We start from the raw sequence: 23,378 nt of genomic DNA, 5'->3' as shown, positions 1-23,378 counted from the left end.
CTAGTAATGTTCAATATATGTTCCCCTCGTCTATGAACAAATCAATCAATAAATTCCTACGCAGAGTCGCATCATCCCCGAAAAAATGTTATAAGCAAATATTACTCTCAACTCTAAATAACATTTATGCTATTGTTCTCACCATACTAAGTTGCGCTTTTAAACCACTGTCCCACCACACCATAATGTGCAGAGCAAAATGACTAGTATTAAGACTGAAAAAATTACTAACTTTGTTATATTATGAAATTATAAACATAACATATATATATATGACATTATAATTTTAAGTAATTACCCTTTTGAGTCGAGTGGAGCATTAGGTCGAATTCAATGTCGCCACATATAAATGTCATGTGACCATCCAGTGCATTTGACTCTGTATGCAGCCTTATATTTCTTCGAAATAAGAAGAATTGTTTTCCAAAATATTTTTAGTGGTATATCTTTGCACCATTCTGTAATAAGTGTGAAATTAAACACATATACCGATTTTTTGCATGATTAATCATGAAAAGTATCCATGGCATAAGAACATGTAAACCATGAGACATTAGTACTTTACGTTTGTACCATGTAACTATATAAATCAAAGGAATTTTTACTTATAAATTTGCAAAGTGTGATGCAATAATTCATTTGAGGCCAATTATTTAATGTTTTTGTCAACTCTATCACACTAGAATCCTTATAAGACTTCGCTTCTTCGTCCAAAAACACACGTTTCCTAGAGAAAACGTATTAATATAATATACAAATATAGGAAATATAAGTTAATATTATACATGTTATAACAATATTTAAATAAAAAACACAGAAATACAGGTCGATATAGTGTTTTGTAATCTTTTGTTTTGTACTGGACAACCTCTTTGGTTTATTATGGGCAAGAATTCGAACAACCATGTTAAAACAATCTATAGACATATCTTGATTCACATTTAACAATTCCCTTAGTGCCTTGATAGTCAAATCTATCATGTATGGTTTGAAGCTTCAGATCCATTTAGCCCTGTATAGCAATGTTATATAACAAATATTCAATTATATTTGAATAATACACATAACTTGGCTATTAAATAAATAAATAAATAAAATACGAGGAACTTGCTCTAAAATTGTGTCATCTTGAATTTCCATGATATATTCACATAGAAACTCTATCATATCTACTTTTGTCACTGGCATATCTGTGAATCATCTAGGCCCCTTAGTGGTGTTTTAATAATTAATGATAACTACTTGTGGACTAACAATTCTTAGAGAAATAAGAATGTAGGATTGGACCACAGAAATAAGAAAGTCTTGGAGACTTATAATCATTGTTTGTGGATCAAGTGAAGGCAAATGTATAACATAGGTTTTGTTTTTGCTGGTAATCAAGAGTTTAGATGTAATACCCAACTTGTGGATAATAAGAAAAGAGTTTATCTCCTTATATGTTTTGCCCTCTACTTATTAGAACATATGAATAACCATATTTAAAGTGAATAATTAAGTAATGACACATAAATAATCTATGCATCATGTTGGAGTTTATTTGTGTGTGTATTTAATAATAATAATATTAATAGAAATACATTAATGTCCAAATTGGGATTTAAGACCTAATTTGCAATCTAGAATTTGGAGAAAGAGAATGAAAATGCTATACAATACAAAGAAAATACATATATAAATAAATAAACCTTTATCATATTGGTATTTGAATTTGTGTATTTTATCTGAGTATGAATTGGACAAAAAAAATTTGAATTTGAATTTGAAATCTAAAAATAAAAAGAAAAAGAAAACAGAAACTAAAAGAGAAAGAAAAGAAAAAGGAAAATCGCGCACTGGGCCGAATGCACCATAACCGGCCCACTTTCACTTCCACCGCGCAGCCCAGCTAGAGATCGGCGTTGACATGCGCGACCCGCAGGCAGCCTCCCTTCCACCTCAGCGACCTGCAATGCACGCGTCCTGTGCCGCTGACAGCTGGGGCCAGCACGACAGATCGGTTTGGCCGAATCCTGCGCCGGTCGTGGTGGCCACCCGTGACCGCATGCGAACCGGGGTGATCCGAGTCCTTCGCGGTCCTCCCTATAAGTACTCGCGTGCCATGATCCCCGAACTCCTTAGGCCTAGCCGAGAAAATCGTGGCTTGACCGGTGTGCGCCGTGAGAGTTGGGAGATCGGCGGAGTGCTCGCGCCACCGCCGTTGGTCGGTCATGATCGACTCCTAGACCCGGTGGGTGACCAGGGTGAGAGGTGGAGTCGTCGCCGTTCGTGTGGGTCACATTGTCGGGCGGGATCGGCACCGTGTGACTGGCGATTGCTCGCCGTCGTGGGGCGCCTGAGCAAAACCGCCATCCGCCATGCACAAGCCCTCGGTGCAGTCGAATCACGGTAAGGACTCCCCTGCCAATGCCCGTTATACACTCTACGCGTAGGGATTGGTTTACGCCCGGGTCTGCGCACTGGGGCAACGGTAGCGACTGTGGTGGAACCGTCCGAATTATTCCAACTTAAGTGCCTAAGTCCTGTCTTAGAGGCTAGACCACACTTAAATAGGAATAACACGTCAGTCCCTCGGATCTAGTCCGACGAGGCCACTAACAGGATCAAGTACCACGTACTCACTCGATGGTGAGGCACAGAGCAAATACAATAAAGCATAAATCCACACATTAAAGAGTATTAAATTTATTACATCATCATCGGAGTTTTAGCAAAAGTAGTCATTATTGTTCGGAATGCAGCGGAAAAATAAACTAACGATAAATAACCGGAGGGATGGGGAAGCCTGTCCCATCACTCCTCATGCTCCTGCTCAGCCGAGGTAGGGTCCCACTCGACTGTCCAACCCGGTGGCAAGATGGACGACCAAGTCACTCCAGCAACCATGTCCTCCAGAGAACCTATAAAATTATGCCACAAGCAAGACTGAGTATACTAATACTCAGCTAGACTTACCCGGTGTGAGGAATCTACTCCTCTACCTCTAGACATGCAGCTGTTTGGCTGAGGGGTTTGGTTGCCAAAAGCACTAGCTGAGTCTATAAATCAAGTTTTAGCTTTGTCAAGTTTTAGTGTGACTCTCTTAAGACTAAATGTATACCTATCTAATCATACACGGTATCAAACATTTAGCAATCAACAACTTTTGCCAAGTCATCACATTTCCACTTGTTACTCAATGTAGCAGCATGGATCAAGCAGTCTCATTAGCTGCAAGAAGCAAACGATTCGAATTGAGTTTTTAAACCTTGCAAGGTAAACCTAAACACACGAAGTGGCGAGGCACTCTGTCCCCACACACATCAACCGTCCCCGTCGATTCCCCGTCAGCAGAGAGGGGCTCACCGCCTTGGCGTACAATGCCTCATTGACCCCGACTGCCGTCGTGCAGTGACCGCACTTGTACCCACCATAACCGGAATGGGAGACCACGTCTCAGGTCGCGTGAGGAGGGCAATCTGCTGCCAGGTTCACTCAGGTACTAGGCTTACCGATTTACCATATTTCTCGGCATATGTTTAGTACGTTCAAACGCTTGACACACGGTACCACACCTTAATCCTAATTCCAATTTCCGTCTCGTAGACAACGCATCCCCATGGACCGTTGTCCACAGACCACCATCATTATAATATCAAAATGAATACAACCAATTCCTGACCTTACGCGAGTGCTAGAAAAATCACTCGACTTCTACCGAGATCCCTAATTAATAAAGCAGCTACTCGACCTAGCATACTGGTATCCATCACAAAAGGATTCCTGAGATCATGCAACTAGGGTTTCAAACAACTCCTGCACTTAAGTGCACATTCAATCCTACAATCATTAAGTGTAGTAAAATAGCATAATAAATAGGTTATGCATAAAACCGGGGCTTGCCTTCCAAAGCTGGGGCAGGCAGATCCTCTGGGGCAGGCTCTGGTGCTGGATCCGGGGCTACCTCCTGAGCAACTCCTTGCTCTGGCACGAGGATGTACTCTCCGTCCGCGAGGTTGCAATCTATCGAATGCAATGAATAAGATATATGCATGCTATGATATGTTGAATTTAATAGCAATTATGCCTTAGTGCAGAAAAACTAAGTTAGTTAATCATTAAGGGTTTCCTTATTATAAGAGGCTCTTAGAGTTTTAGGCTTATCAATTTAGGTTTGAGGTTCTTGCCTAAGCATAATGGATTAAGACTTGGAATGCCCCTTAAATGTTTTAGTGGGTACTCAAGGGGTTTTGCTGGTTTGGTCAGGGTAACATTAGTCTCCAATATTAATTTCCTTTTTCTTTTTCTATTTATGCTTCTAGGGTGGGTTTGAACTACAACAGTGATTTAACTTTTTCAAAACTTCTGTAAAAATTACAGTGGGTTACTATTTGTCACTGTAGTCTGTCCTATAAATTTGAGGTCCAGAACAACTAGAATATGCCCTGGACAAAAATAACAAAAGTTGGGACAAAGGGGTCACTCTACACTACAACTCTTATCTAGGGGTGGGTTTTGTACTAAGAGTCATTTTTGCTGGTATCTATAGGTAATAACATGCTTCTGTGCCAAAAATCACAGAAGGTTACTTAGTGGTTATTTAGTTGTGATTTTCTAAAGTTTAATGCTAAAAAGATACTTATAACTAACTTGTTATTTGAAAAATGACAAACAACGGAACTCATAATTTTTCTATGTTTGCAATAACAAAACATTAGTTATCCCAAGGTTTGGGGTATTTTCTCTTGAGGGTTATTTTTCTAGGGTTTTTCTAAGTTTTTCTTGTTGTTCTAAATTAAAAAGTATCTCTTTTATTTTGTACTAAACAAAGTTATAATAAATTTTTCTAGTGAACTACACTAAATAAGGGAGCCAACAAAAATGTGGGTGCTCCCTGGTTCTTATTTTAAACTACATTTTATATTTTCTTTAATCTTAAGCTGAAAATGATTAAAAGGGCAAACACTAACTTAATTGGGTGTACAGAGGGGTTTATTATTTTTAAATAGGTTAGGAAGTGGTTAAGTACTTCTCTAAATTTTCTTAATCCCAGTCTAATAGTGTACCTATTTTTCCTTATTTTCTTTAGCTTTTGACCAGTTAATTAATTAAATCAAAACTTTGAAATTTTCTGCAACACTTGGGGGTTTTATATTTTTTCTCAATAGCTTACATTATTTAGGATCTGGCAAAATTGGTTTGACTCGATTTGGGTAAACAAAAGTGAAGTTATGAATTTTTAAAGTTCCGTTTGTATTTAAATCAGAAATAACAAAAGGTTTTCTGGAAATTCACTTTGCACCAAAGACCCTGGGTTCTTTCTAAACTAATCCCTTCAGTTATACCCCTGCACCACTATTCCCTTGAGTCGCTGACAGTGCACAAAACCCCCTGGCCTTTTTTTCTTCTCCCCCGAGGTCCCTCCCCTTATGAAAACAGTAACCGCGGAAGGAAAAAGGGCGGCGCGGCTTACCGGCGGCGAGGGAGGTCCGGCGAGGGGCGGGGTTGTCTCCAAGAGGTTCTGACGGTCACAGCGAGGTACGGCTCGACGACGGGGGTGGTCGGAATCGGCCGGTCCACATGCGCAGGCGGGTGAACTCGTCGGCGGCGAGTGCTCCGGCCTAACCACGGCGACATAGGTCAATCCAAAGGCACGGGAAGCTTCACGGGGTGTTGATGAGTCGACGCGTGCAAGGAATTGAAGAACAACTCACCGTGGAGCTCAGTCTACGTTCACCGGCGGTCGGGTGAAGTCCGGTGACCGTGGACTGGCTTCTTCGGCGAGGCAAAGTTTGATTCCTTGCTCGGGGAGCTTCACCGAGGCATGCACGGTCTACTCCGAGGGTCGGACGCGGCTGGGAGAGGGTCTGCTAGCCGGTCTACGGTGGCGGGGGATCGGGTGGCCGCGGGCACGCCGTGCGCGGGGCAATGCCGGTGATCTGGTGATCCGGTGAGGTCGAGCGCGCGCGGAGGAGTACGGTCGACGTCTCTGGGGGTTTATAGGCGCGGGCACGGGCAACAGCGCCGGCTCGGCTTTGGCGCGATGTGGGGCACGCGGGGGCGCGTGTCGGGCGTGCTCTGGCGAGCTCAGAGCGCGTCGAACACGTGGCACTTTGTTTCTGTTCTTGTTCTACCCTCTGCTGAGCGCCCAAAACGTGCGAATCTTGCCCTAAGACCAATGAGAGATCTCTTCCCTACACCTAGGGCTACCTAGTTCATGTGAGTTCCAAGGGGAGATGTGGTCGGGTTAGAGAGATATGGGGGTGGGAAGTTGTCTTTGTCCTAGCTGTCCAAACCGAGACAAATCTTGTGCCAAATCGTGTCAAACGACTTAGGGTTGGGTTCAAACTTTTCCAGGGTGTTCTAGAGGTATTTTGGCGCCACTTTGTCAATTGGGCCAAGTGGTTTTGAGTTTGGGATCAAGGTGAACATGTTTGATCTTTGGAAAAGGGGTGGTTTTGGACTTAGAAGAATTCTGATTTTTCTCTTATGCTCAACCCTTTTGTGAACCTTTTGGGGTTTTTCTGGAATCTTTTTGGGATCACTTTCTTACTATCATTTGTAGGGTATCAAGTGTACTACAACTTTTGTAATTGGCCCAAGTCATGATCATGTGGTTTTCATAGCCTTTTGATCATACTTACCTCTAGTGCTCCACTTGTCCAAGGGGGTTTGAATTAGGGTTTGGGCAATTCTCCCCCTTATATGTGCATGACAAGCCAAGGTATGACTTCTAAGATGGGTTGCACTTACTTAGGATCTTGAGCTCCAAATTTGGTGTACTTTTCCCAACTTAAGTCACATGCGATGATGGGCTTACTTGTGTAGCCTTGAGTGGAAAACTCTAAGTAACACCTGGGGTGTTACAGCCCTCCCCCCTTAAAGGAATCTCGTCCCGAGATTTTAGGTAGAGTCCTTTGGAGGGGTGCCATGAAGGTGTGCTGGTGTGTTGCTCCTTCCTTCATCCAAGTTTCTCTAGTTAACTGCTCTTCGAATGTCATTCTCTTTGCGACTTCAGAAGGAAGTCCTTTTTAAGTCATTTTCAAAGCTTACACTACCTTTAACATCTAAGTTTTTCTTATATTTAGATTCAAAGGGTAGGTGGGGTGGGGTTTTTGATTACGTACCGACTCCTTTGGGCAGAAAATCGGGGAAGCGAGAACGTAGAAAATCTTCAGTCTCCCATGTAGCCTCTTCTACTGAATGGTGACTCCACTGAACCTTATACATTCTGATCGACTTTGCCCGCGTTGATCTCTCCTTCTGGTCCAATACCTTGATGGGGTGCTCTTGATAAGACAAGTCTGGTTCTATCTCAATTTCTGGTTCAGGTAGCACTTCAGTGGGTAAGCGGACACATTTCCGTAGCTGGGATACATGGAACACATCATGAACTGCTGACATGTGGGGTGGCAACTTCAACTGATATGCTACGGGTCCATAAGTTTCCTTGATCTCATAGGGTCCAATGTAGCGAGGAGCTAACTTGCCCTTGATTCCAAATCTCTGGACACCTTTGTTGGGTGACACCTTAAGATAAACATGATCTCCCACTCCAAACTGTAGAGGCTTCCTTCTTTTGTCATGATAGCTCTTTTGCCTGGCCTGAGCAGCTTCTAAGTTATTCTTAATAACTCTGACCTTTTCCTCTGCTTCAAGTACCAAGTCTGGTCCAAATATTTCTCTCTCCCCAGCTTGTGACCAATTTAGTGGTGTCCTACACCTTCTCCCATACAAGGCCTCAAAAGGTGCCATCTTCAAACTGGACTGGTAGCTGTTATTATAAGAGAACTCTGCCAATGAAAGACACTTGTCCCAATCCTTTCCATAGTGTAGCACACATGCCCTCAACATGTCTTCCAAAATCTGATTCACCCTTTCTGTCTAACCATCTGTTTGGGGATGGTATGCTGAGCTTCTTATTACATGGGTCCCAAGTGACTCCTGCAATTGCTCCCAAAATCGTGCCACGAACGGTGCTCCTCTATCAGATACTATAGTCCTTGGTATTCCATGCAAGCGAATTATCTGGTCAATGTAAATTTCCGCATACTTTTCTGTCCTGTGGGTGGTGTGTACCGGCAAGAAATGAGTTGTCTTGGTCAATCTGTCCACAATGACCCAAATGGAATCATGGTGCTGGGAGGTATTGGGCAATACCACGATAAAATCCATGCAAATGTCCTCCCATTTCCAAGATGGTATGGGAAGGGGTTGCAAAGGGCCTGCTACCTTCAAATGACTGGCCTTGATTCTCTGGCAGGTGTCACATTCTGATATATACTTCGCAATTTCCCTCTTCATTCTGGTCCACCAGTATAAAGGTCTGAGATCATGATACATCTTGTTACTACCGGGGTGCATGGAGAATTTTGAAAGGTGAGCTTCATCCAATATCTTCTTTCTGAGCTCAGGGTTCTTGGGAACAACCAATCGGTCTCCAAACCATAGGATTCATTTGCTGTCCTGACGGAAGCATTTGTATTTGTCCACCTTCTGTTTGATCATTTCCTTGATAACTTGAACACCCTTGTCACCAATCTGTGCCATGACTATTTGCTCTTGTAATGTGGGCTCCACTGAAATATAATTTAAAGCTCCGGAGGAAATGACTTCTAGGTTCAGCTTGCACAACTCATCACATAGGGTGGTGATTCTTGCATTCATATTCATACAATTGCACTAGGCCTTCCTGCTTAAGGCATCTGCCACAATATTGGCTTTGCCAGGATGGTAATGCACCTCCAAATCATAGTCCTTGATTAGCTCTAACCATCTTCTCTGCCTCATATTAAGATCAGCCTGGGTGAAGATATATTTGAGACTCTTATGATCAGTGTAAATGTTACAGTGAGCTCCCATCAAGTAATGTCTCCATATCTTGAGAGCATGAACCACAGCTGCTAACTCCAGATCATGTGTGGGGTAGTTCTGCTCATGGGGTCTGAGTGCTCGGGAGGCATAAGCAATGACTCTGTTGTCCTGCATTAAGGCACATCCCAATCCAGTACCGGAAGCATCGCAATAAACTTCAAAGGGCTTGGTGTTGTCAGGTTGAGCTAGCACTGGTGCTGTTGTCAAGTGTTGCCTCAGTGTATGAAAGGCATCCTCACACTTCTGGCTCCATTCATACTTGACTCCCTTCTTCAACAGTTTAGTCATTGGCTTGGCAATTCTGGAGAAATCCGGAACAAATCGTCGATAATACCCTGCCAATCCCAGAAAACTCTGAATTTGCCGCACTATGGTAGGAGGTTTCCAATCCATTACTTCTTGTACCTTCTCAGATTCAACTGATATCCCATCCTGAGAAATTGTGTGACCCAAAAAATTAATTTCCCTTAGCCAGAAATCACACTTAGACAACTTAGCATAAAGACGATGATCACGCAGTCGCTGAAGCACGATGTGTAGATGCTCAGTATGCTCGTCTTCATTCTTGGAATAGACCAGAATATCATCAATGAAAACCACCACAAATTTGTCCAGCTCTGGCATGAATACTGAGTTCATCAGGTACATGAAATAAGCGGGGCCATTGGTCAGCCCAAAAGACATCACCAAAAACTCATAGAGCCCATATCTGGTGGAGAAAGCCATCTTCAGAATATCACTGGCACGGATCTTGATTTGATGGTAGCCCGAGCGAAGGTTTATCTTGGAGAACACTTTGGCTCCCACCAACTGATCAAACAAAACATCAATGCGGAGCAGTGGGTATTTGTTCTTGATGGTCACCGCATTGAGAGGGCCGTAATCGACACACATTCTCAGACTTTCATCCTTCTTCTTTACAAATAAGGTTGGGCATCCCCAAGGTGAAGTGCTTGGGCGAATGAACCCCTTGTCCAACAACTCTTGTAGCTGCTTTTTCAACTCCGCTAATTCTGCGGGAGGCATCCTATAGGGTCTCTTGGATATAGGAGCAGTTCCGGGTTGCAATTCAATCGCGAACTCGATGTCTCTGTCGGGTGGCATTCCTGGCAATTCATCAGGAAAGACATCTGGGTAGTCACAGACCACAGGGATTCTTTCAACTGGTGACTCTATCATGGTGAATGCACAAGAACGGGTACAACCCTGATCAGGCAAATATAAAGTAGTCTCGCCATAAGTAGGGGAGTAAATCTCAATGGCCCTTGCTGCAATATCCAATACTACCTGATGCCTGGATAACCAATCAGTTCCCAATATAATGTCCACGCTATCCAATCCTAAGATGAGAAGGGTGGTTCTAATCACAAGACTACCAAGTTTTATAGGCACTTGCCTGTTGATTTGATAGGTGGCAACCCTGCCTCCAGGTGTTGAAATCGTAATACCCCCATTGGTGTGGTGAAAAGGTAATTGACACTTGGTACTAAATTTGGCACTGGTAAAACTGTGTGATGCACCAGATACAAAAAGAATAATAGCAGGATAATTCAAAACTGAAAAGATACCAGTCATGATGGGTGCTCCCTCTGGAATGTCAGCCATGGTGGTGAAGTTCAGTCTGCCTTGTCTCACTTGCACCTTCTGCCTCTTGCCTTGGTTCTGGTTGACATTCTATCCCTACCTCTGCTGGTTTCTGGGGCAATTCTTAGCATAATGTCCGGTGTTACCACAAGTGAAACACCTGTTGTCATTTGCCTGACGGTACTGCTGCTGCTGATTGTTCCTCTGCACTAGGGCTGAGAGCGGGTGGGTGCCTACTGCTGCTGTTGTGGTCGGATCACCCAACGTCCTTGTTGCTGCTGAGGTCCCCTATTCTGAGTGTCAGACACGATCCTGAAGCGTTCTGGCTGAGCTGAAGGTCCTGCCACAGTGGTCTTCCTCTTCTTCTCTGCCTGACGAGGTGTGATACAGTCCTCCTGAGAAATGGCCATGTTGACTAACTCATTATAGTTGTTGGCCCTGACTGTGTTGAGACGATCGCGGAGCTTAGTGCTAAGCCCCCTCCTGAACCTGTCCCTCTTCTTCTCGTCGGTGTCTACATGATATCCGGCATACTGGCACAGGTCATTGAAGGCCTGAGCATACTGTAACACTATCCGGTTCCCTTGAGTGAGTGCCAGAAACTCATTGAGCTTTCGGTCCATAATGTCTGCTGGTATATGATGCTCCCTGAAAGTTGTCTTGAACTCTCTCCATTCCACCTCATGGTCAGCTGGCTGCATAGCAAGGAAATGATCCCACCATGTCCGCGTGGGTCCGCGAAGCTGCTGGGTGGCGAACCTGACCTTAGTTACCTCTGAACAAACTCCATGGAGTAGCGGGAATTTGGATTCCACTACCCTCAGCCATACATCAGCATCAAGTGGGTCCTCGGCCCTGGTGAACAACGGTGGCTGAGTACTGAGGAACTCCTGATAAGTGGCTGTTGCGGGGTGACGTTGATGATCACCACCACCATAATGCTGAGGTGGTGGCTGGCGCTGAGCTAACTGTCGCAAGATCTCGTTCTGCTGAGCCATCAGCTCCTGCAGAGTAGGAGGTGGTGGCAGTGGTGGAGGAATGCGCTCATTCTGTCCACGACGCGCTCTTCCTGCCATCTGAAAAATCATGTATATTCTCAATGTCATACTTCTGAGGCTCAAGGTTCAGTCATGGTGAAAGAATCGAAGGAGTAAAACCAATATATTCTTGCATAATTATAAAAGATTCCACATGGCATAAACTTTTCTTCTTAAATTAAAACTGGCATCATTCATCATCCATGCTTCCAAAAGAGTTTGTCATGATTACATCAGTAACTCAAAAGACTCAACTCTATCTAGCCTAGTACCCCAAGGGTGCAAAAGCTAAGCTAGCTTCGAGGAGTTTTACCGCCACAGACTTCTAACTCTATCTCTGCGACCTAGTGGGCAAACGAGGCAACGCTCGACTCGGGGGAAGGTGGTCTCCCTGAGCCAGCAGTGTCCAAGCTGGAGGCAGGCTCCTCTCCTCCCTCGATGTCGACATCCTCGTTGGCCTCCATGTCCTGGATCTCCTGGTGGTGCATATCCAGATGCTGGTTAGCCTCCGCAAGCTGCTACTGAGTGTTGATTAGCTGATCCTCGAGAACCTCGATGGTGTTCTCCCTGGTGCCCACTAGCTCCTCAAGCTCTTGGATCTCATTTGACAATTGTTCCACTTGTAAGTCTTTTTCCACCATCTTAGTGGACAAGTCTACCACAAGTTCCTCCCTGTTATCCAAGGTGATCTTGGTAGCCTCCAATAGTGCCATCAGATGAGACATGGCCTCTCCTCGTATCACTTGCAGACGATACAGGGCATTCATGCACCGCACCGTCAAGTGAGCAGTCTGACCTGGGTAGATAGCCCATATATCCTTGGCATGCTCCACTCGATCCTTCCACATTGGGTTGTCCTCCTTTTCCACAGGGAACAACCCAATGGGGTGAGTGGACAGCTCCAAGGGGTGGAAACCACAGAAGGTGGTCAGTCCGTGAAGGGCAATCGCCTCGATAGTATCCTCAGCCCTGTATCCAAAAGACTCAGAGTCCAGCGAACGCCAGCCTGGCTGCGCGGGATGAGGCTCTAGGGTCATCCTCACCCTACAACGGGGCACTCGATGCTTCTCAAACAGCTGCACCGCGTACTGGGGAGGCGTCGTGTAACCAGCTCCCTGAAGTACCTCCCACAAGATATGGGGGAAACCCTCTCGTGCAAGCCCATCCGTGTGGGACTGTGCATTCCCTTCGTCCGAGGATCTGTGAGAAGTCATCTGTGTACGGTTAAGCGTAAGTAAAAAAAGAATTATAAAATGAAAAGGGATCGCAACTCAGCCTCTCTATAACTAAGACAATGGTACTGGGGGTACTTAATTTGTCATCATTGTGTATTAAAGTTCTTACCCAATTATTAAATAGTTTAATTAAGGATGCGTGCATGCTCGTCCTAAACGACCTCACATCAACTTAGAGGGAATAGGAAGGAACTCTCATCCATTATAGTAGCCTGTAGGGCTTACTCAATTAGCCACCTAGCTACCCCTCTATCATCCTAAGGCTTCATGTCCTAAGTCTATCCGGATCGTCCTACGATCTATCCAACATTTGTTTCTACCGAGTTTTACTTTGGAAAAGGATGGTATTTATAGTTTATTGATTCCTCTTTGGTGGTACGAGCACCGATACCAACTGTGGCAGAACCGCCCGAATTATTCCAACTTAAGTGCCTAAGTCCTGCCTTAGAGGCTAGACCACACTTAAATGGGAATAACACGTCAGTCCCTCGGATCTAGTCCGACAAGGCCACTAACAGGATCAAGTACCACGTACTCACTCGATGGTGAGGCACAGAGCAAATACAATAAAGCATAAATCCACACATTAAAGAGTATTAAATTTATTACATCATCATCGGAGTTTTAGCAAAAGTAGTCATCATTGTTCGGAATGCAGCGGAAAAATAAACTAACGATAAATGAACGGAGGGATGGGGAAGCCTGTCCCATCACTCCTCATGCTCCTCCTCAGCCGAGGTAGGGTCCCACTCGACTGTCCAACCCGGTGGCAAGATGGATGGCCAAGTCACTCCAGCAACCATGTCCTCCAGAGAACCTGTAAAATTATGCCACAAGCAAGGCTGAGTATACTAATACTCAGCTAGACTTACCCGGTGTGAGGAGTCTACTCCTGTACCTCTAGACATGCAGTTGTTTGGCTGAGGGGTTTGGTTGCCAAAAGCACTAGTTGAGTCTATAAATCAAGTTTTAGCTTTGTCAAGTTTTAGTGTGACTCTCTTAAGACTAAATGTATACCTATCTAATCATACATGGTATCAAACATTTAGCAATCAACAACTTTTGCCAAGTCATCACATTTCTACTTGTTACTCAATGTAGCAGCATGGATCAAGCAGTCTCATTAGCTGCGAGAAGCAGACGATTCAAATCGAGTTTTTAAACCTTGCAAGGTAAACCTAAACACACGACGTGGCGAGGCACTCCGTCCCCACACACATCAACTATCCCCATCGATTCCCCGTCAGCAGAGAGGGGCTCACCGCCTTGGCGTACAATGCCTCACTGACCCCGACTGCCGTCGTGCAGTGACCGCACTTGTACCCACCATAACCGGAATGGGAGACCATGTCTCAGGTCGCGTGAGGAGGGCAATCTGCTACCAAGTTCACTCAGGTACTAGGCTTACCGATTTACCATATTTCTCGGCATATGTTTAGTACTTTCAAACGCTTGACACACGGTACCACACCTTAATCCTTATTCCAATTTCCATCTCGTAGACAACGCATCCCCATGGACCGTTGTCCACAGACCACCATCATTATGATATCAAAATGGATACAACCAATTCCTGACCTCGCGCGAGTGCTAGAAAAATCACTCGACTTCTACCGAGATCCCTAATTAATAAAGCAGCTACTCGACCTAGCATACTAGTATCCATCACAAAAGGATTCCTGAGATCATGCAACTAGGGTTTCAAACAACTCCTACACTTAAGTGCACATTCAATCCTACAATCATTAAGTGTAGTAAAATAGCATAATAAATAGGTTATGCATAAAACCGGGGCTTGCCTTCCAAAGCTAGGGCAGGCAGATCCTCTGGGGCAGGCTCTGGTGCTGGATCCGGGGCTACCTCCTGAGCAACTCCTTGCTCTGGCACGAGGATGTACTCTCCGTCCGCGAGGTTGCAATCTATCGAATGCAATGAATAAGATATATGCATGCTATGATATGTAGAATTTAATAGCAATTATGCCTTAGTGCAGAAAAACTAAGTTAGTTAATCATTTAGTGTTTGCTTGTTATAAGAGGCTCTTAGGGTTTTAGGCTTATCAATTTAGGTTTGAGGTTCTTGCCTAAGCATAATGGATTAAGACTTGGAATGCCCCTTAAATGTTTTAGTGGGTACTCAAGGGGTTTTGCTGGTTTGGTCAGGGTAACATTAGTCTCCACTATTAATTTCCTTTTTCTTTTTCTATTTATGCTTCTAGGGTGGGTTTGAACTACAACAGTGATTTAACTTTTCCAAAACTTCTGTACAAATTACAGTGGGTTACTATTTGTCACTGTAGTCTGTCCTATAAATTTGAGGTCCAGAACAACTAGAATATGCCCTGGTCAAAAATAACAAAAGTTGGGGCAAAGGGGTCACTTTGCACTACAACTCTTATCTAGGGGTGAGTTCTGAACTAAGAGTCATTTTTGCTGGTATCTATAGGTAATAACATGCTTCTGTGCCAAAAATCACATAAGGTTACTTAGTGGTTATTTAGTTGTGATTTTCTAAAGTTTAATGCTAAAAAGATACTTATAACTAACTTGTTATTTGAAAATGTCAAACAACAGAACTCATAATTTTTCTATGTTTACAATAACAAAACATTAGTTATCCCAAGGTTTGGGGTATTTTCTCTTCAGGGTTATTTTTCTAGGGTTTTTATAAGTTTTTCTTGTTGTTCTAAATTAAAAGGTATCTCTTTTCTTTTGTACTAAACAAAGGTATAATAAATTTTTCTAGTGAACTACACTGAATAAGGGAGCCAACAAAAATGTGGTTGCTCCCTGTTTCTTATTTTAAACTACCTTTTATATTTTCTTTAACCTTAAGTTGAAAATGATTAAAAGGGCAAACCCTACCTTAATTGGGTGTACAGAGGAATTTATTATTTTTAAATAGGTTAGGAAGTGGTTAAGTACTTCTCTAAATTTTCTTAATCCCAGTCTAATAGTGTAGCTATTTTTCCTTATTTTCTTTACCTTTTGACCAGTTAATTAATTAAATCAAAACTTTGAAATTTTCTGCAACACTTGGGGGTTTTATATTTTTCCTCAATAGCTTACATTATTTAGGATCTGACAAAATTAGTTTGACTCAATTTGGGTAAACAAAAGTGAAGTTATGAATTTTTCAAGTTTTGTTTGTATTTAAATCAGAAATAACAAAAGGTTTTCTGGAAATCCACTTTGCACCGAAGACCCTGGGTTCTTTCTAAACTAATCCCTTCTGTTATACCCCTGCGCCACTATTCCCTTGAGTCGCTGACAGTGCACAAAACTCCCTGGCCTTTTCTTCTTCTCCCCCGAGGTCCCTTCCCTTATGAAAACAGTAACCGCGAAAGGAAAAAGGGCGGGGCGGCTTACCGGCGGCGAGGGAGGTCCGGCGAGGGGCGGGGTTGGCTCCGAGAGGTTCTGGCGGTCACAGCGAGGTACGACTCGACGGCGGGGGTGGTCGGAATCGACCGGTCCACGTGCGCAGGCGGGTGAACTCGTCAGTGACGAGTGCTCCGGCCTAACCACGGTGACATAGGTCAATCCAAGGGCACGGGAAGCTTCACGGGGTGTTGATGAGTCGACACGTGCAAGGAATTGAAGAACAACTCACCGTGGAGCTCGGTCTACGTTCACCGACGGTCGGGTGAAGTTCGGCGACCGTGGACTGGCTTCTCCGGCGAGGCAAAGTTCAATTCCTTGCTCGGGGAGCTTCATCGAGGCATGCACGGTCTACTCCGAGGGTCGGACGCAGCTGGGAGAGGCTCGGCTGGCCGGTCTACGGTGGCGGGGGATCGGGTGGCCGCGGGCACCCCGTGCGCGGGGCAATGCCGGTGATCTGGTGCTCCGGTGAGGTCGAGCGCGCGCGGAGGAGTACGGTCGACGTGTCTGGGGGCTTTATAGGCGCAGGCGTGGGCAACGGCGCCGGCTCGGCTTTGGCGCGACGCGGGGCACGCGGGGGCGCGCGTCGGGCGTGCTCTAGCGAGCTCAGAGCGCGTCGAACACGTGGCACTTTGTTTCTATTCTTGTTCTACCCTCTGCTGAGCGGCCAAAATGTGCGAATCTTGCCCTAAGACCTGTGAGAGATCTCTTCCCTACACCTAGGGCTACCTAGTTCATGTGAGTTCCAAGGGGAGATGTGGTCGGGTTAGAGAGATATGGGGGTGGGAAGTTGTCTTTGTCCTAGCTGTCCAAACCGAGACAAATCTTGTGCCAAGTCATGTCAAACGACTTAGGGTTGGGTTCAAACTTTTCCAGTGTTGGGGACTTGTTCTCAAGTGCTAAAAGTTAAGAACAAGGCAACATAGAAAATGTTAATTGATAACGTCCTTCGTCCTCCGAAGCATTATTTCCCTTAGGATATAATAACTTGTGGACGAAGGTTATGAAAGGCATACCTTCACAAATTCATCAAACAATGACGAAGGATAAAATATAAAGAATGTAAGAGAAAAGATGAACAATCATTTATTATTACTGAACATAAACAAAAATATCATTGAATTATAAGTGTACCTTCAATCGGAAGGAAATGATAGTACAAGCGTGACGCAGAAAGCAAATGCCAAGTCAGCGTAAATAGTACGGGGATACTGTTCACCTATTTATAGACACGGGACACAGCCCTTATAAAATTACATTCATGCCCTTTACATTTGATAATAACTCTATAGTAGTCTATCGAGGTCTGAATAGCCTTTTCATCTTTAAGTCGGTTCCACTCTTTGCTGTTACGCCGAAGCTTTCCTGCTCAACACCTTCGGCTCTGTAGCAAGCTTCGTATTATTCCAGTCTACTGCAATGCCGATTTTAGTCCGAGGGTACCTATTCACACATTGCACTACAGAAATACTGTTAAATCCTTGTTTTTGAGGACCTTCGGACTCCGAAGGTCCCCAACAGTAGCCCCTCGCAATATTAATTTGTTTGAAATAATAAATTTAGATTGCGATATGGACGAAGGCTTTTACGCCGAAGGTCCGAAAAAACACCTTCCCTTTGCTAGAATAGCAACATTCAATGACAAGTGGGGTCTTTCAATTTTCAACGCACCGAGCGTATATATACGGCCATACCGCAAACTCATTTTGCACGCTTTCTGGCCAACCACTCCCGCTCACTCAATTTTTAGCTCTTGTGCACTGTGTTTTTCTAAGCTTTTAGTTTTGAAGCTTCGGATTTGAAAACAGTTTTTTAGTGCTTCCGAAGATGTCTGAAGCTGCTAAGAAGGCTGCTGCTGAGATGAAACTGAGTCTTGATGAAGAGAAGAACTTAGGATTTCTTATAGCGATGTCGAAGACCAACACAGAAAAAATCACCAATGAGATTCTGGAAGGACTGTCTGAAGATACTGGTGACAGTGAAAGTTATGATGTAGACAGCGGTGGTGAAGACTCCGAAGATCGCCCCTGGCGACCAAGTCATTCAGTTTATGGTAAATCAACTATCAAAGAGAATCATCTTGCTAATATGAGAGGAAGGTATTTCCGGGATTTGTCCGTTGTGAGGGCCGACGAAGGGGAGAAGACTTGTCCACATCCTGAAGAGAATGAAGTCGTAGTATTCCGAAGCTTTTTGAAGGCTGGGCTGCGATTGCCCCTGAGCAGCTTCGTCGTGGAAGTGCTGAAGATTTTTGAAGTCTATCTTCACCAACTTACCCCCGAGGCCATCATAAGGCTGAACATCTTCGTATGGGCCGTGCGAAGCCAAGGTCTGAAGCCTGATGCAAAAAGTTTCTGCAATATGCACGAATTATCATACGAGACAATACCTTGGGGTAAGGAACAGTATCACAATAACTTTGGCTGCTACAGTTTTGTTTCTCGGTCTGGGTCAAGCTGTCCCGTGCCAACTTTTCGGAAGAGGTGGCCTAGCGGCTGGATGACAGAATGGTTTTATGTAAAAAATGATCTGAAAGCACGGGAAGACATCAAAGGTATAATCATGCGACCTATTTGGCAAAGCTTCGGCCTTCGGAGGCCGAAGGTTGAAATGAATGAAGCCGCCGAAGAGTGCCAAAGAGCCTTCGGCGTTGTCTGCTCTTTTATAGGAACAAGGGACTTAGTACAAGAGCATATCGCCTTCAGAGTGTGGCCGCTTGCGGAGAAATGGGAAATGCCACAAGAAACCATTAAAGAGGCCGACGAAGGTGGACTTATCAGATTTAAGTACACTTTTAAATTTGGAGATAAATTTATTGAGCCAGATGATGAATGGTTGAAAAGCATTGACAATTTAAGTGATGAGCTACTCGGGATCTACTCGAAGGCTGAAGATAACGCAATGTCAGCAGCCTTCGGAGGCCGAAAAAAGAAGAGACTGAATCGGGTATTTGATGCCATCGGGTTTGTCTACCCTGACTATTGCTATCCCATTCGGAGGCAGAAGAGAAAAAACACAACCTCTGCAAAAAAAGAAGAAGCTGCAGCTGCTCCTAGCGAGCCAGAACCGAAAAGGAAAAAGTTAAAGGTTCTTACGCATCGGCCGCGTTATATTGAACCAGCTTCGGTGCCCAAGTTTACCGGAAAAACTTCTTCGGCCACCGAAGCTGAAAAACCAACCGAGCCAGCCTTATTGCCAGAGATCGCAGAAACGGCCGAAGTGCCACCAAAGATAGAATCAGAACAATCAAACATTTTGTTGTCAGAAACAAAAGAGGAAACCGAAGCGCCGTCCACAGAAAAAATTGAAGAGGTAAAAGAAGCAAGTGAGGGCTCCAAAACATCAGAAGTTTTGAGTCCTACAGCAATCATTGGGACAGCAAAAAATGAAAAAGTGCCAACCGCAACTCCGAAGAGAAAGAGAATGGCTAATGTGCTAGATGTACTGGAAACGATCAAATCTTCGAGCACACCTCCGAAGAAGGCTGCTGTTACTCCTGAAACAACAGCTGAAATTTCTGGTTCTACAGCTCCAGAGCAAGAAATTGAAGCCGAAGCTGGGCCCTCAGAGCCCGCAAAAACTTTGGAAAGTGAAGCAGAAAAAATAACAAAGCCAACTTTTAAAGAAACTGGTGTTGTTACCCCCGAAGCATCCCCCAAAATTCGTGATTATATTTTTCGTCATGCTTCGGGGAAAAAATTATCAGAAAAAGAAGAACAAGAGGCCCAGCACTATGCCCAAAAGTTGAAATATCTAAAGGGGGCGTTGATATTTAATGGCAGTGGAGAAGAAGATTTCTTGTATTGTCTCCCCGATAGCAAGGAAATTTCTGTCTGTCGGGAGATGAGCAGAAGCTTCGGATTCCCAACTTTAGAAGACGGACTTTCGGTACTGTCGAAGAACGATCTGGCTGACAGCCTAGCTTACAACAGTTTAAAGGTGCGAGAAATGGAATTCTCGTGTTTTTTGTTGAGTTCAAAAAATTTTTTGTTTGTTTAAAACTATTGACACAGACATATTCCTGTTTGCAGGGCCTGATACTCAGCAATGCCCTCAGGGCACAGAAAGATGCTGAGGACGAAGGATGTACTATAGCCCTGAGCAACCTTCGTTCCGAAGTGATTGAACTGAGGAACGAAGGTCTCGAAAAAGACAAAATATTATACTCATTGATAGATAAAATAAAGGAGAACGAAGCTGCTTTTAAAAGTCAAGCTGAAGCTCAGAAACGCGAAATTGAAGACCTTCGGAAACAACTGGCCAGAGCCAAAGAAGAACGTATATTTCAAGAAACAAAGCGTGAACTCAGCGATCAATGGGCAGATCACCTAGAAGTGACTGTTGAAGAGCTTCGTTCATCCAAAAAGAGATGCTACAACAAATCTATAGATTGTGTTAGAAAATTAAAGGCTAGCTTCGCCAAGGTCGGCGCATTCTCAAGTGAGGAAAACTTTTCGAGAGGCAATCCCGAAGGTGTCATTGAATGGATTGACCACGAAGCTGAAGCCTTCGAAGAAATTTTAAATAGTCGAGGAGATATATGTGCCTTCTCTGGCGCCAGAGGGATTGCCACCATCTTAGAGAAGAAGGGCTGTGAACATGTAAAAATTCTAGCACAGTCCGAAGCTGCCTTGTCCTTTGAAGATACAAGGGATCCTACGGCCGAAGCTAGCATAATTGGTGGAAAGTTTTTTACCGATATCTGGGATAATGGTGGCCGAGAAATGGCCGGAGAAATTATTCGAAGAAGTGAGAAGGGCATTCACGATGCTAGAGCAGTAGCTGAGGCTGCTGACAAGAGCACAGAAGCCGAAGATCAACTAGGTACTAAATAATGGTTTTTATCGTGTTGTAATCTTTAGGCTTTAAGATCTGCTTGCGATTTGTAATAGCAATGTAGCCGTGTCCTGCTTCAGATCCGACTAAAGCGCCTTCGGACCCCCAGCCGAAGGGGGACGGCGAAATTAAAAAGATGGCCGAAGATATTATGGATAAAGTCGTGAATCGGCTCCTGAATGAAGCTGCAGAAGTCGTTTTGAGAGAAGATTAAGCATTTTTGTAAAAAACTTCTGAAATGTAATATAATGTAACATTTTGTAACCCTGAATGTAATATATCTATTTTTGTTATTCAATTCTTTACGATGCATGAAACTTTACATACATACCGTTTTTGAGTCTTTGGCGAAAAAACACCTTCCCTTCTTTTCATGCTTCGTGAAGAAGAATTACCATTTATCACAACAATATCCGAAGTATCATGGAAAAGTGCTGAAGCTTCATAGAAACAATCTTCAAGGCTATACTTCAGAAATCAATATTGTTTCTCCTTATGACTTGGCATGATTTGCCCCTTTTTCAAAGCGTTTTTCCGAAGATTAATGTCATATCTCTTTCTTATGCCACATGCATTATGATGTATGATGCTTATGTTATGCAAGGATGATGTGATGATGTTATGCTATGTAAGGTGATATTCCGAAGATACACGCATATTTGCGCAATAAAACACAATCTTTTTGTGAATCAGCATTGTCTTTTCGCTATAAGCCTCCCTTAGGAGCTTCTTCGCCTTTTACTTCAGCGGAACCAGCGTTGACTTTTCGCTGTAAGCTCTGCATTCCCTTAGGAACGTCTTTGGAGCTTCTTCGCCTTTTACTTAGGCGGTATAAGCTCTGCATTCCCTTAGGAACGTCTTTGGAGCTTCTTCGCCTTTTACTTAGGCGGTATCAGCGTTGACTTTTCACTGTATGCTCTGCATTCCTTTTGGAACGACTTTGGAGCAGAAAACTTACACTGCGCTCGCTTCGGAACGACTTTTTGTGACTTCGTCAAACTTACTCTGCGTTCCGTAGAACGACTTTTTGTTGTTTCGAAGAATTTTCGACAGTCCGAAGGTCCTTTTTATTATCACAAGCCTGTGGAGAAAACATATTTTTCTTGTAGGAATCAACGAAACTAATTACATGAAGCCTAAACGATGTCCTTTATTACAGAAAATAAAACTGAATGAAAAAGATTGCTATTAAGGTAGGATATTTGTCAATAGATGTGCTTTGATTCTGGCACTGTGCTGTTGACCGTGCGAGCTTCGGACTGTTCTCTGAAGTCCCTTTGGTGCGGAGCATATTGGCTCCCTTCTGGCTGCTGGCCTTGTTGCAACGGAGGTGGAGGCGGAGGCTGTTGCCAGGAAGCTTGAGGCTGACTCGCCGAAGCAGCAGAGACTGCAGGATGGTTGCCCACATATTCTGGGATGTAGGGCGAATGATACGAAGCTGTGTGCATGACCTGCTTCGGCTGGGCTTGTTGTGCTGCTGCTTCAGCTATTTCCTTTTGCTTCTGTATAGTAACATGGCACGTCCTGGTAGTATGGCCTTTGTTCTCACCGCAGAATAAGCAAAAGATTCTTCTCGGTTGATCGCCAAATCTTCCTCCGAAGCCCCTGGCGCCTCTGCCTCTTGGAGCTGGTGGCCGGAAGGAGCTTTGCTGTTGTCCAGAAGCCTGTGAGGAGTATTGTGGCTTTTGCTGTTGGCTTCCTCTGTCATCATTTTGTGTAGAATTGTGAATTGATCGCACATGCCTCGGGTAAAACCTCCCTCCGAAGCCCCTGGTCATTTCAGAAAACCTGAAAGCCTCCTCCCTTCTTTGGCGAAAATCATTGTCGGCCCGAATGTATTCATCCATTTTCTGGAGAAGCTTCTCCAAAGTTTGAGGAGGCTTCCTGGCGAAGTACTGAGCTGACGGACCTGGCCGAAGCCCCTTGATCATGGCCTCGATGACAATTTCATTGGGCACCGTTGGTGCCTGTGCCCTCAGACGCAAGAACCTTCGGACATATGCCTGAAGGTATTCTTCGTGGTCCTGAGTGTACTAGAACAGAGCCTGAGCAGTGACCGGCTTCGTCTGAAATCCTTGAAAACTGGTTAACAACAAATCCTTCAGCTTCTGCCATGAAGTGATCGTGCCTAGTCGAAGGGAGGAATACCAGGTTTGAGCAACACTTCTGACAGCCATAACGAAAGATTTGGCCATGACTGAAGCATTGCCACCATACGAAGAAACTGTTGCTTCGTAGCTCATCAAAAACTGCTTCGGGTCTGAATGGCCATCGAATACAGGGAGCTGAGGCGGCTTGTAGGACGGGGGCCAAGGTGTAGCCTGCAGCTCAGCGGACAGAGGAGAAGCATCATCAAAAACAAAATTCCCATGATGGAAATTGTCATACCAATCATCTTCGTTGGGAAAACCCTCCTGATGAAGATCTTGATGCTGAGGCCTTCGGTGTTGCTCGTC

The sequence above is a fragment of the Zea mays genome, chromosome 1 (assembly GCF_902167145.1).
Source record: "Zea mays cultivar B73 chromosome 1, Zm-B73-REFERENCE-NAM-5.0, whole genome shotgun sequence".
Classification (NCBI taxonomy): domain Eukaryota; kingdom Viridiplantae; phylum Streptophyta; class Magnoliopsida; order Poales; family Poaceae; genus Zea; species Zea mays.
This window is presented reverse-complemented; position numbering follows the sequence as displayed.